Here is a 15,192-nt window from a genome sequence, read left to right as displayed (position 1 = left end):
ATTCCAGGATTCTGACCCAGTGACAGCGAAGGAACGGTGAGATATTTCCATGTGAGGATGGTGAGTGGCTTGGAGGGGAACTTGCAGGTGTTCCAATGTATCTGCTGCCCTTGTCCTTCTAAATGAAAGTGGTTGTGGGTTTGGAAGGTGCTCTTTGGGGATCTTTGGTGAATTTCATGTCACACGATATTCCAATAGCAACAATCTAACTAGTGCCCCTACATATTCAAAGGCATTATCATTAATGAATCCTCCACTATCAGCATCATAGCTGGAAATACAACCAGATCAACCATATAAATTCAGTGGCCACAAGAATGGATCGAAGGTTGGGAATCTTGCAGCCTTCCTGTCTTCCCAAAGCCTGCCCACCATCTACAAGGCACAATTTAGGAGTGTGATCAAATTCAGTCTATCTGCCTGAATGGGTGCAGCTCCAATAACACTCAAGAAGCCTGACACCATCAAGGACAGAGGAGCCAACCTGACGAGCATCCCAACCACCATCTTCAGCATTCACTCCCTCCATCACTGGTGCTCAATTGTGGCACTATATACCATCCACAAGAGGGACTGCAGCATCTCACCAAGGCTTTTCCATTAGAACCATTCAAACCTATGACCCACTTCCATCAAAAAGGACAAGGGCAATAGATGCATGGGAACACCTATAACTTCCCATCCAAGCCACTCACTATCCCGACTTTAAAATATAGCACTCTTTCTTCACTGTCACTACATAAAAATCCTGGAGTTGCCTCCCTAACGGCACTGTGGGTCTACCTACAGCATATAGACTGCAGTGGTTCAAGAAGGCAGCTTATCACCACCTTCTCAAGGGGACAACTAGGGGTGGGTAATAAATACTGGCCGAGCCAGTGAAGCCCACACCTCATGAATAATGAAACAAAAAGGGTTCTGCTTCAGTAATCTATACAGTCCAATGGAAGAAGTACCATTGCCACAAGGTCATTATGGCAAGGGGCTGGAGTTTTGCTCGCCTTTATCAGTGAGGGATATAATTATCAATGGGGGATGTAATTCAACCAACGAGGGATATAATTGAGTCAGGGGTTCATTGGGAGGTTCCAGGGATGAAAGAGTTGTTTTATGAGAAAAAGTTGGCCCAATTGTCATTGGAGTTTTAGAAGAATGAGTGATGATCTTATCGAAACATTTAAGATTCTGACGGGATTTTGTTTTGGTGTGTGTTTGGGGTCTAATTCTATTTACTCTCCCAAAGTATGGCTGGTTGAGTTCATGGAACAATCTGTAAAGCTTTTTGTTGATGATTCCTCAATCTATCTGGACATTTCCATCACACTCAGTTTGAGTTTCTTCTCCCTTCCACCTCTTGCTAATTAATCATGTGAATCTCATATCGTCATTACACATCCTCAATGCACTGAAAGGTCAGCCTTTATTGTTGCCCCCATGTATCTGGAGTAACTACAGCCTTCTTGTCAAACAGCAAGAACACTGGGATGTGCAAACCAGTAAAGCCCCTCCATTGCCAATCTGAATTGGGCCACGTGCACTGGAGACCAGTTTTTCGGAAACATTTGTTGAGTCAGGGTTAATTCTTTCTCTGAGTTGCATGAGTGCACAGCCCTGCAGTAATGTGGAACACACGCAATGCTCTCCCTCTAAGAAATACAGCAATCTTAAGGGGACTATGCCGTGCACCCAACAGACTATGCACAATCAAAGCAAAGGGAACATTAGAGGAAGGGTAAATAAGACTTATTGAGAAAATACTGGGGCGAGTCTCCTGTAGTATTGCTATTCTGACTGAGACTGTGCAAGTGTTCGCTGCCTAGACATTACATTATTATAATTATTTTCACTATGTCCTCACCTCCTCTCCCCGCCACCCCAACCAGTATACACTCTCTTTCCTCCATCTCTAGTCTCCCTGACTCTTTGATTTGTTTGCTTTAATAATTCTGGATATCTGAGCCATGGAAGCATGGATCGATGCTAAGCTTGGGCTGGAACCATCTGCGGACAATTCCGCTGAAGTCCAGTTGTTTCTGGAAATTCCCTACATCCTCACGTGCTTACCATCATCAGGGACTACCATGAGGATGGGTAACTCCTGGTCAATGAACCCAAGCTGTAGATGTGTCCAATATTGCCTTCACTCCTCTAACAGGAAGCAAATCACAGACTATAAAAGCCAGTGGGAGATATAGCGTTGAAGGCACTAGATTTATTCCCTTCATGAAGCTGTGTGGGTGGATACTCCCCCAGAAAGCTCTGAATGTTGGCAAGTTATTTAGGTCAGTCTTCCAATTTTTGGAGTCTGCCAATGATCATTAAGTTTATTTTTCCCTTAGATCAATGTTATTGAAGCCTCCTTCCCCTGTTTACACTCAGGAAAGAAATTCTTTTGTATTTCGAAATAATTTTTCCCATCCGGTGACATCTGATGATCTATTATTGCAAAAACGGCTTAGTGTTTGTTGTTGAAAATGTGCCGAATTAAATATGAGTGTTGCAAATATAACTTCTGGCAGCGAGCAGAAAAGTTATAATTCTCAGACTGCTTCCCGACCTCAAAGGTCATGCTTATGCTCTTTCCGTCTCTCCATTCACTCCCAAATTTCTACAATTATTAAACAGGCGGTGGATCTGTGGTTATGTTACGACAGCAGCAATTGAAAACCCCAGACAATTGTTCCAGGGGCATGAGTTTGATTCCCTCTACTGTTGATGGTGAAACCTGAAATCATTAAATATCTGGAATCTGGGGTGAACATGTAACCACTGTAATAAAACAAAACCATCTGGTTCACTCATGTCCTTCAGGGAAGTAAACTGTTGTCCTAACCTGGTCAAGCATACACGTGATTCCAGACCCACAGCCATGCAGTTGACTCTTAACCATGCTCTGGGCAGTTCGGAACAGGCAATAAATGCTGGCCTAGTCAGAAAAGCCCACTTCCTGTTCTAACGATACCGTGGCTTTAAGAGGTGTATTTTGTCCCTTTTTTTAAATGACAGAGGTGCAGAGCAATCTCTTTGGATTCAATAAAATAAACAATAGAAGCAGCCTGAATGGGTGGGGTCAAGCTCCCACAGACCAGGATGTTTAGATTTAGTTTCTCAGTAGCAGTAGCTGGGGTCTTGAAGCTGGATGTGGAAGCTGTTTTTCCTCTCTCTGTTACAGCTGAAAGCTGGGGGTCCTCTTCCTGATGCTGGAATTGCATATGAGACAATCCATTTTACTGAATTTGCCTTTGCCAGGGGTGTGTTTATGAGAAGTTACTATATTGTTACTGTTTAGTAGTTTAATAATCTGTTATTCTATTAGGTTTTCTAATAGAATTCTTATTCCACTTTGTTCTTTCTTTTGTTGTATTTTAACTCGTGTATGAATAAAGTGTGTTTTGGATCAAGACCAGTAATTGGTCCAATCAATTTACATCCAGAATGCAATACCTTGCAGTTGCCTTTAAAATAACAAAAAGTTTAGGGTCTTGGCTATCTTCTTAATATACTTTGAGGGGTTGGTCTGGTCCATAACACTGTAAACAGTTTTTTTAAATGCTGCATTCTCTCACATGTACATACATGTTTTAAAAAAGTACATGTGAGAGAACGTATGTACATATGTACATAGACTGGAGAAGGAGATTAAATCCACCCAGTGTCATTCAATCACATTTGATTTAAAATAGGGGTAAAAATACAGAAATCAGTGTAAAGGACTAGGCTACAATGATAGTCTTCAAATGAATACCAGAAGTGCAATATTTAAGCATTGCATTTCATGCTTTTCACGGATGTCCAGTAAGTTTGACAATGAATGCAATTGTGTGATCATCAGTGTAACTTAGAGGACACAACAACCAATATACCCACAGCCAGCTCCCACAAGTTCCTCTCCCAATTGGGATATGAATTGCGTTGGGAAAATTGCAGATTATTTTAAACGTAGACCAATATTTTTGCCCATCCCTAGTTACCCATGAGAACATACCATGACTAGATTTTAGCGTTATTGAAACAAAAATAGAAATTGCTGGAGAAACCCATCAGGTCTGGCAGCATCTGTGGAGAGAAAACAGATGGGTTTCTCCAGCAATTTGGGTCCAGTTTGGGTCCAGAACGTGAATTCTGAAGAAGAGTAAATGGACTCAAAATGTTAACTCTGCTTTCTCTTACAGATACTGCCAGACACACTGAGTTTCTCCAGCAATTTCTGGCTTTGTTCCAGATCTTCAGCAGCGACAGTTCTTTGTTTTATTTCAGTGATGTTGGCTTAGGATTTAAATATCTTGTGGAGTCTATCTGCTTGATCATGATGACCTTGATATTCATCACAGTTATTATTGAAAACGTGTAAGTGTTCTTCAGCAAATTCCTCAAACCCATCTGCAGATGTATGCACTTCAAAAGAAAATCTGTCTTCCTTTCAAAAATATCATAAAACATGGAAGCAGAAGTAGGACATTCAGCCCATCGAATCTGCCCCATCATTCACTGAGATCATGGCTTATCTGACGATCCTCAACACCACTCTCCTACCTATTAAGCAAAGCTCTGAGCTCCCTTAAAGATTAAAAATCTGTCTACCTCAGCCTTTCACAAACTCCACACAGTTTCCAGAAATTATTTTAAGATGATCTCTGTGTGCTTTGGGGGAGCGTGTATTGTAACAGTCGTGTAAACGTTCAGGAAAATAAGTTGGAATGAGACTGGGTTCCAAGAGCTACTTTGGGAAGCAATTCTTTTGCAAACTGAAAGCTGTCCATTACTGAAATGAATACAATAGCTTTTTCTTCAAGTAAAAGGATGTGGGTTTCACAATTGCTAGTTATTTAACCAAATAAAACATCAACTTGTAATTCAAGCTCTAGTTCAGCCTGAACAAATCTGCATGCGGACAGTTGAATTTCCAAACTCCTATTCCTTATTTGGTTCTAATATTCTGCTCTAGTTTCAAATAATCTGTTGCTCACACCCTTCCCAGTCGAACAAAATCAGGACGTATCAGCACATATTGTCTTTCCCAGAATTTCAGAAACCTTCATTAAGCATTCCATTCTCTTACTGTCAACCTTTTCCAAAATCCATGTTTGCAAACAATCACAGTAATTTTGCAGCACTGACGAATACTATTCAGCCCATTATCACTGATCCAGCTCTTCAAATAAGTGTCTCTCTTAATGCCACCCCCCTGCTTTCTCCCTGCAGCTTTATACGTTCTTCTTTTGCAAATTATTCCCTTTTGAATGCTTCAGTTGAACCCATCATCACCACTCTATCTGACGATCCATTCCAGGTCCTAAACACTCAGTGCAGGAAGACGGTCTTACTCGTATCAATTTTGCTTATTTTACTGATTAATTTAAATCTGTTTAGCATCACCTAATCACTGGCAGAGGTCTTCTCAGATATCTTCAACCTATCCCTGTAGCAGGCCACTGTCCCTGCCATGATGTGGAGATGCCAGTGTTGGACTGGGGTGTACAAAGTCCAAAATCACACAACACCGGGTTATAGTCCAAAAGGTTTAATTGGAAGCACTAGCTTTCGGAGCAACGCTCCTTCATCAGGTGGTTCATCAACCACCTGATGAAGGAGCGTCGCTCCGAAAGCTAGTGCTTCCAATTAAACCTGTTGGACTATAACCTGGTGTTGTGTGATTTTTATCACTGTCCCTGCCAGTTTCAAGAGGGCTAACATCATCCCTGTTCCTAAGAAGGCTCATGCAGCATGTCTCAATGACTCCCACCCAGTGGGTCCTAACTTTGGTGGCATGAAGTGCTTTGAAAGGCTAGTCATGGCATTAATCAACTCCAGCCTCCCCACTAATCTTGACCCACTCCAATTTACCTATTGGACCAACACATCCACGTCAGGTGCCATATCACTGGCCCTTCACTCTTCCCTGAAACATCTTGACAACAAGAACAGCTACGTAAGAATCCTACTTATTGACCACAGTTCAGCCTTCAACACTATTATTCCCTCAAGACTGATTACTAAATTTAGTGACCTCAGACTAGGCCCCTACTCTCTGCAACTGGATCCTCAGTTTCCTGACCCACAGGCTATAATCAGTGAAGATTGGGGACAATATTTCATTCTCACTAACACTCAACACTGGAGCCCCCCAGGGTTGCGTACACAGCCCCCTACTGTACTCACTGTAGACTGCATCGCCAAATATCAGACTAATCCCATTAACAAGTTTACTGATGACACCACCATAGTCAGTTGAATCTCAGATGGCGACGAAACAGACTACAGACGGGAGGTGGAAGACCTGGAAAAATGGTCTGAGAACAAGCTAGCTCTCAATGCCAGCAAAACCAAGGAACTCATTATTGACTTTCGGTGGAATGTTACTCATGCCCCCCCTACACAATAACAGCACAGAGGTGGATCGAGTGGAGTGTGTCAAACTCCGGGGAGTGGTCATCCACAACAAGCATTTTTGGACTCTTCATGTGGACATACTGGATACAAAGGCCCAACAATGTTTCTTCTTCCTCGGGCAGCTGAGGAAATCCGGCATGACGGCAAATACCCTTGCCAACTTTTATAGGTGCACCTTCAAGAACATTCTGTCTGGATGTATCACTACCTGGGATGGCAACTGTACCATCCAAGATCAGAGACAGTTACAGAGAGTGGTGAACTCAGCCGGACAATCACAAAGGCCAACCTCCCATCTATAGAATCCATCTACTAGGCCCGCTGTCAAGGAAAGGCTGCCAGCATTCTCAAAGATCCGTCCCACCCTGGCAATGTTTTTCTACAACCTCTACCATCGGGGAGAAGGTACAGAAATCTGAACACACGCACCAGCCGGTTTCAAAACAGTTTCTACCCAACTGTTGTTAGAATACTGAATGGACTCACAAACTCTTAACATTCGCCTGTACCTGTGTTTTTGTTTTTGCCGCTGTTTGCCTGTTATTTACTATCTATGCTATTTAACTCTGTGACCTGCCTGTATTGCTCACAAGACAAAGCTTTTCACTGTGCCACGTGACAATCAATCCAATTCAATTCAATTCACTGCACCCTGCATATATATGGCCAGAGAGTTGCCTCCCAATGAAATAAGGTAAAGTCTCCATAGTCCTACCAGACCACAGGGCTGGTCTCTCATTAAAGAGAAAGAGACAGAGAGAGACAACTGGTGGTAGTTAAACCTGAGAGTCACAATGCCTCAGGTGAGGGGAGAGGTTGAGAAAGAGGGTCTTTTATGGTAACATCAGCTAGTGCAGAATCTGAATCCAAGCTGTTGGAATCGCAAAGCAGCCAACCAAACTAACTAAGCCCCTCTCCCAAGGAGGATATAAATTGTATTTGGAAAATTGCGATTATTTTATACATAGCCCAACCTTTATTGCCCATCCCTAGTTGTCAGTGGGAAGTTGTCCTACCTTCTCAAACCACTGAAGTCTGTGTGCTGTTGGTAGCCTCATAATGTCTTTAGGGAGTGAGTTCCAGAACACAGTGACACTGAAGCAGTGATGATATATTTCCTTTTGGATTACAAATATCCTTTTTGGCTCCATAAACATCTTTCCTCTATTTCTGAACCGCTATTTTTCTCATCTGGGTCACTAAGACTTTGCTTACAAAACACAGATCATCTCTCCTGAGGCTGGTGCTTTTGTGAAAATCATAGGCAATTTGACTTTCCTTCCCCATGATGGTGTCGTGTTCAGTGTACATTGTACAGCGGCAGTTTCTCTCTTCTTTGACGATGGGGTCTGGAAGCCCAAAAAAGAACACAACGCCTTTGAAAACACATAGCAATTGGGGAAGACTGTTGACCAATCAGGAACATTCTGACAGGATGTTGTCAAAAGTCTTAGCATCTTCAAATATTACTATAAGATATTGTATCATAATGTAGATATGACTTCTTTCATGCTGTGATTGATTATTGAGCTCTTTTTCCTACAGAGTTAAGTTTACCACCACCAGCATTATTTTCACATTGCCATGCATTAAAGTACTTTTCCAAATAGTGAAAATTTCCTAATACATTCAAAACCATAGAAAAACGTGTTGACAAACTTTTCCCCATGTTTTATGCTGAGAATGAAGTGTCCAAGTATCCTTTACTTAAAAAAGAGCCCCAGTGTTGAATATTAAGTAAAACATCTAACCATCTGCTGTTCTCCATTGATTGCCTGGAAAGTGGCTTTGAAATGAGGAAGATACCATCTATTCTTTCAGTTGCGGTGGTCTAGGGCTGAAAGTTAATGCTTTGATAACGGCAGTGGCTATGGATGCTTGGCTGAGTTTCAAAATGCAATGGAACACTCAACTCTCTTGATGAAGCTGCACATTGTATTGATTGACATATTTAAGAGGTTGCAATAATCTCTTTGATGAGTCTCCTGAACGAGTAGTTATTTATTTACATTTTTTTATGCATAGCTGAGAGATTGAGTGTTTTGTCTAGGGATTCTAGTCTTTTGTTTTTACAATATCGCCAAAAAGGATATTTGTATTCTAGGCGGTTTGAATGAGAATATTATTAGATTATTCCAGGTTCAATATTTTTTTCACATGTTCCAATTGCTGTTGCATTGCTAATGGGCACTGGACATAGTAGATACTGGGTGAATGGTAACAGAGGATACATTGGGTATGGATGGGCATGGGATGTATGATTGAAATGTTGAGGATACTCATTTATTAACTATATTTAAAACAGAGATGGATAGACAGTAAAGTGATCTGGTAATACAGTGGGAAAGTGGAATTTCTTTGATTTATACATGACGTATGGGAATTATTGGCTAGGCCAGCACTTATTGCCTGTTGCTAATTGTCATAGAGACAGTGAAAGTGAGCTATCTCTCTGACCCACTGCAGTTCTTATGGTAGAGAGAGAGAGGCAGTCAAAATGCTGTATCATTGCACAAGTTCAGTCACGACCTTATTGAATGCATTGAATTAAATTTATTGTCACGTATACCAAGGCACAGTGAAAAGCTTTGTCTTGCGAGCAGTACAGGCAGATTACAGAGTTAAGTAGCATAGATAGGTAAATAATAGATAAACAGCGGCAAAAACAAAAACACAGGTACAGGTGACTATTAAGAGTTTGTGAGTCCATTCAGTATTCTAACAACAGTCGGGTAGAAACTGTTGTGAAACCGACTAGTGCATGTGTTCAGGCTTCTGTACCTTCTACCCGATGGTAGACGTTGTCGAAAAATAATGGAGCAGTCTCGATGAACCTCACAACCAGCTGCAATTCCTGTTTCCATTAACGGTAAAGCAACAAGAAGCAGAGCACTCTTGTACCCTCGCTCAGAAGCACTGGATCCAAAAGATATCTCAAAGATCGCAGTTTTGACTGGAATTAACAGAGTTATTGAATCATACAGCACAGAAACAGACCCTTTGGTCCATGCCGACCAGATATTTTAAACTGAACTAGTCCCATTTGCAGCATTTGGCCCATTTCCCTCGAAAGCTTTCCTATCCATGTCCCTATCCAGATGCCTTTAAAAAGTTGTAATTGTACCCAGCTCTACAACCTCCTCTGGCAGTTCGTTGACTGCCCTCATTCTAACACTGTACTAATAAATTCCACCCTCGAGCAACTGTCTGTGCGGAGTTTGCACATTCTCCTCGTGTCTGCATGGGTTTCCTCTGGGTGCTCCGGTTTCCTCCCACAGTCCAAAGACGCTACATTGCCCATAGTGTTCAGGGATGTGGAGGTTAAGTGGATTAGCCATGGGAAGCGCAGGGTAACTGAGATAGGGTAGGGGGATGGGATTGGATGGGATGCTCTTCAGAGGCTCAGTGTAGAGTCATTGGGCCGAATGGCCTGTTTCCACACTACGGATTCTGTGATTCTATGAACAAATACAAAATAGAAATCTTTAAACTCACACTCAAGGTATTAATCACCCTTCTAAAAGGAAGGTTGCAAAAGGCCAAAGTAGGAACTTGGCATATCTTATCAAAGCTGGTTCACAGCTCTGTTAGAAGACTGGGGAATAGTTGCCCTGACTAATGTACTGACCATAGGACTGTGTATGACTTGATTGAGGGGTCTAAAAAGAAAAAGGCAATATTAAAATGGGGGGACGGAGAAAGGGTATGAAACACAAGGTATCAATTCAGCATCCTTATTTTTATAAAGTCTCCCAGTCACTGGGGCACAGGTGGCACATACAGTTCCTTCTAGGGACTGGTGAGAACGTGCCAGTTGGAGTAGGATTACATAACAAAAATGTTATTCCTCTGGGTCTCTCTCAAACAGGAAGACTGGCTGCCAGAAACTGTTTATTACATAGATGCACAAGAATTGATGTCAGCAATAAATGTCCCCCTGCAATTGTATCTTGATGAATGCGAAATAGTTTTCAGCCGAGTTTATGCTTGGACTATGGCTCGTTATAAGCTGTAGGTAAAAATAGTTGGTTTGCAGGGTTTTATTACAGCTACTTGAAGGGTTTTTAATCATACAAACAATGACAGCTTGGATTTATGTCATACAATTCATATGATCCATGACACAATGCCTTTTGCTGAGTAGCAACAGATGTAGGAGTGAGGTTTGGAGCGGTCACTGCAAGTCAGGCCAAGGCAACGGCTTTGAGGAAAATTTGTTAAAGGATGGAAAAGCACCTTATTTTAAAGGAGACAGTCCCCATTAGCAGGACTACATTGACTGATGTGCCTGTGTTAGTTTGAAGGTTAGAGAGAGGACAATTGCACAAAGATTCATATTTTAAGTCCTGAAGCCCTGAGGTGGAGTGCTATGGCTGGAGAAAATTATAAAGGGAGGGATTCCGTGCAGGGATTTGAAGATAAGAATCTCCAGTGTTTTCAAGCAATGGAAACTCCACTGACGAACGAATCTCTGAGAGAAATAAAATCTCCTCACTTCTGCTGTAAAAGGGGCACCTCTTATTTTTAAACAGTATTGCCCAGTTTTAACAGCCCCCCAAAACCCCCCAAGTAGTGGAAACAATCTCCTAGAATCCACTCTGTCAAGTCCCTCAGAACATTATTTGAAGAGAAAAGATTTGCGGGCCTACAAGTAAAGGAGGGGCAGAAGCAAGGATATATGGGCTAAATGGCCTCCTTCTGTCCTGCAACTGACCTGTGATTCTATGAAAGTTTTCAACAGTTTCAAAACCGAAAGTGTGTGACCACATATTTAAAGCAATTAGCGAAAAAGAGAATGAGGAAGGTTGGTGGGAATCTAGTGTAGCTTCTTGGAGAAAGAATGAAGATGCTTGGGACGTGGATGGGCTGCGAGGTGGAGTGGGGCGGGGTGAGCAATTGTCCACGAGGTGAAATATCAGCTTCCAGATACCAGAAGGTAAATTAGCAACTAAATTGGAGGTGCGCGCTGAAATGAGATTATGGCTCCTGACAGCGAGTAGTGGGAGCCTATTTTTAATGAACAGGCAGCCTCCGCTATCTGAAAGTAGAGCGTTCCCAGGGAACCGCTCATAAGCCAAAAATGGCGTAAAGCAAAAGTGCATGATTTATACGCGGGAAAAGTATTGCCATTTTTCATAAAAGCGAAAATCCTCCTCAAATTCGCAAAAACAGGTACTAATGTAGGTTTTTTGTAAAAGCGAAATTGCGTGAAGCAAACATTTGAAAAGTGGGGGGATGCCTGTATGCCATTATTCAAACATACAGTCGGAAGATTCATCTATATCTTTACAGTAAGTTGGCAGCAATCAAGAGCAAGATCCATTCCTGATTCCTCCCTGGCTAAAGGTGGTCTTCCTGCTGGATTTGGAATGAGCAGGAGCTGCCGTTCCCAAAATGTTGACCTTTGTCAGACAAGAGGAGGGGAGATTGAATCATTGCATTGAGTTCCAGTGGTCTGGGGAGCTCGAAGTTGTCTGAGGGAAGGAGATCAAGTCATGGGGACCAAGGGATTGAGCACAAAGGTCAAATCTGAGTTTGAAGGAGTTCCTCATCATTCCCCCCCCCCACTTGCCCCCATCCCCAGAGGGTCTGAAATTCTGTACCTCAGACAGTTGTTGATGTATTTAATGGTCGGTGTGGACTGATTGGACTGGAGGGTCTGTTTCCATGCTGTATGAGTCTACAGTTGTTGCAACAGGGTCAAGAAATTATTTTGGAAAGGGAGTTTGACTGGTCATTTGAAAACGAGGAATGTTAACAGGTGCAGGGAGAAAGCATGGGCAAGGGAGCAGCATGGTGGTTGATTGGTATTGTTCCGAGTTGGAGCCGCCCATGATTCCAATGAGCCTTCAGTGGGAAGAATGGCTGGCATTTAATTCCATTAATATCTCACTTGATGGACATGAATGTCACAAGCTGATTTGGAGAGCTCCGGCTCGCTCAGCTGATCGCCTTGTCTCCTCCTGATTTAGAAAACGATGTGTTTAATCCTCATTGCAAACATTCAGCTTGTAATTGGAGTTCACAAGGAGGTCAGGTAACCCTTCCTGACTGTCAATCTCTGAAAGAGCTGTCCAGTTAGTCCAGCTCTTTGCCACCTATCCTGGTGAATCTTCCCTTTACACGTACAGTTCCAATTCCCTTTGGTAACTATTATTAAATCTGCTTATCAGGTAATACATTTCGGAATCCAACAACTTGCTGCATGGAAGAAAATTCTCCCTCTCTCCGCTCTGATTCTTATCTCAGTTACCTTAAATCCGTGTTCTCTGATTACAAACACTACTCCCTACTCCAGTGGGAACATCGATCCTATCAAAACTTTCATCACTCTGAACGCCTCTGTTAACTTCCGCTTAAACTTTCCTGCTCGAAGCTCAACAACCCATTTCCTCCATGTCGCAGGAATCCCTCAGCACTGTTTTCGTAAATCTCCTCTGCCCCTTCTCCACCTTGAAGCGGAGATACCCTGGAAGTGGACACAGCACACCGACCGAAGCTAAACATAGACAAGGTCTTTTCCCTGGGATGGCGGGGGGGGGGGGGGGGGGGGGAGTCCAGAACTAAAGGGCATAGGTTTAGGGTGAGAGGGGAAAGATTTAAAAGGGACATAAGGGGTAACTTTTTCACCCAAAAGGTGGTTCGTATATGGAATGAGCTGCCAGAGGAAGTGGTGGAGGCTGGTACAATTACAACATTTAAAAGGCATCTGGGTGGGTATATGAATAGGAAGGGTTTAGAGGTAGATGGGCCAAGTGTTGACAAATGGGACAAGATTAATTTAGGATATCTGGTCAGCATGGACAAGTTGGACTGAAAGGTGTGAATCTGAGCTGTACATCACTATGATTCTATACGATTTATCACAGGTTTCAGATTGGCATGGGTATTGTGTCTGTGTTTTACTGTCAGAGTGCTGTTCTGGTGGATGGGAAGGTTGTCATGGCAATATTCCTCAGCTCTCCAGGTGATTTTTCTTCCTCACAATCAAAACCAGTGAATCTCAGCAAACCGGTCATTCCTTAACTGGGGGAAACAGCCGGCTGCTCTGAATTGGGACTTGCACTGACCAAATTGACCACTGCATTACTCTGTGTTCACAACTCCTTATACCTCAGTTGTTCCTTATACCTGAATATCCTAAGAAATGTCCTAACACTGTAAGAAACAGGAACAGGAGAAGGCCATTCAGCACCTCAAGCCTGCTCCACCATTCAATAGGATCATGGTTGATCCAACACGTGTCACGTCCATTTTCCTGCCCTGTCCCAATAATCCTTGATTCCCTGACTGATGGAAAATCTATCCCAGCCTTAAATATACACAAGGAGTTTGCCCCCAGAGCTCTCTCTGTGGCAAAAAGTTTCAAAGACTCTCAACTCTCTCAGAGAAGAGATTCCTCCTCATCTCTGTCTGAAATTGACACCCCTGTACTCTGAGATGCTGCCCTCTGGTCCTAGACTCTCCCATGATGGGAAATGTCCTCTCAGCAATTACCCTGTCAAACAACTTCAGAATCTCTTATATCTTAATGAAATCACCTGACAGTCTCTCATCCCTGGGGAGGAGCTGGATTTAATTACTGTGTCAATTGGTCTCAGTGGTAGGAAATACCATCATTGGATTCAGAGAGGGAGGGAGAAAAGATGAGTGGAGGAGAGGAAGGAAATGAAGGAAAGAGGGAAAGAAGGAGAGTGGGAAGGAGAGGGTGAGGGAGGGATGCTGTGGCCCAGTGTGTGTGAGAATGTGGAATGAGGTAAGGTTCAGGCTGATAATTCTATGGCCACCCTTCCCCCCAACTCCTCCCCCCACCTCATCCCCCCCCCCCCCCCCCCATGGACCATTTTCCACAACCACCATCTCACCCAACCCTCCCCTACTTCCCCAGCATCCCCTCCCCTCCCAACCCCCATTGCCACCACTCCCCACTCTATCCCAACCTCGGTCACTCCCTCCCGTTCAAACTGACATATTCACTCCCTCCCTCCCTCCCAATCTTTACTCCCCCCACCCCACAAGCGAACATTGTCAAAATCACTTATGCAAAGAATGAGATGACTTCAGAACCGCAAGGCTCGGGTTGGGAATGGGGAGAGATGGAAATCGAGCTATTGGCCATTGCTAACCATTTCCTAGCTGACACAGTGTGTGGTGCTTTTTATTTCCCCTCTGTTTTATTATCTGAACCTAATGATTACTGCAGGATCTGATCCAAAGAGGCTGCTCAACCCTAATCCAGTGATAACTGCTCCCTGCAGCACTTTAAACTTTGCTCCAGCTATCTAGCACTGGTTTTAAGAGCTCAGGGCACTTGGCAATATTGACACTTTTTGCTTATAAATGACTGGGAGGTTAAAATCTTTAACATCTGATCACATTATTACACCCCTGCACACTGCTACTTACTACTTACTACTCGTTAAGAGTAAAAGCATCAAGTTATAAATGAGCTGCACACAAGGGAGACTGGGCTACATTAACCACCAACAAGTCATAGAGTCCTACAGCATCGAAACAGACCCTTCGGGCCAACCAGTCCATGCTGACCATGTTCCCTAACTATACCAGTCTCACCGCCTGCTCCTAGCCCATATCCCTTCAAACCTTTCCTTATTCATGAACTTATCCAAATGTCTTTTAAACATTGTAATTGCAACCACATCCATCGCTTCTTCAGGAAGTTCATTCCACACATGAACCACTTTCTGTGTGAAACATTTGCCTGAAATTTTGTTTTTTTTAAATCTCTCTCCTCTCATTTTAAAGATGTGCCCCTAGTCTTGAAATCCCCCACCATAGGGA

Source organism: Chiloscyllium plagiosum, unplaced genomic scaffold, assembly GCF_037043375.1.
Source record: "Chiloscyllium plagiosum isolate Xiang-an unplaced genomic scaffold, Cpla_swu_hap1 HiC_scaffold_16, whole genome shotgun sequence".
Taxonomy (NCBI): Eukaryota; Metazoa; Chordata; class Chondrichthyes; order Orectolobiformes; family Hemiscylliidae; genus Chiloscyllium; species Chiloscyllium plagiosum.
This window is presented reverse-complemented; position numbering follows the sequence as displayed.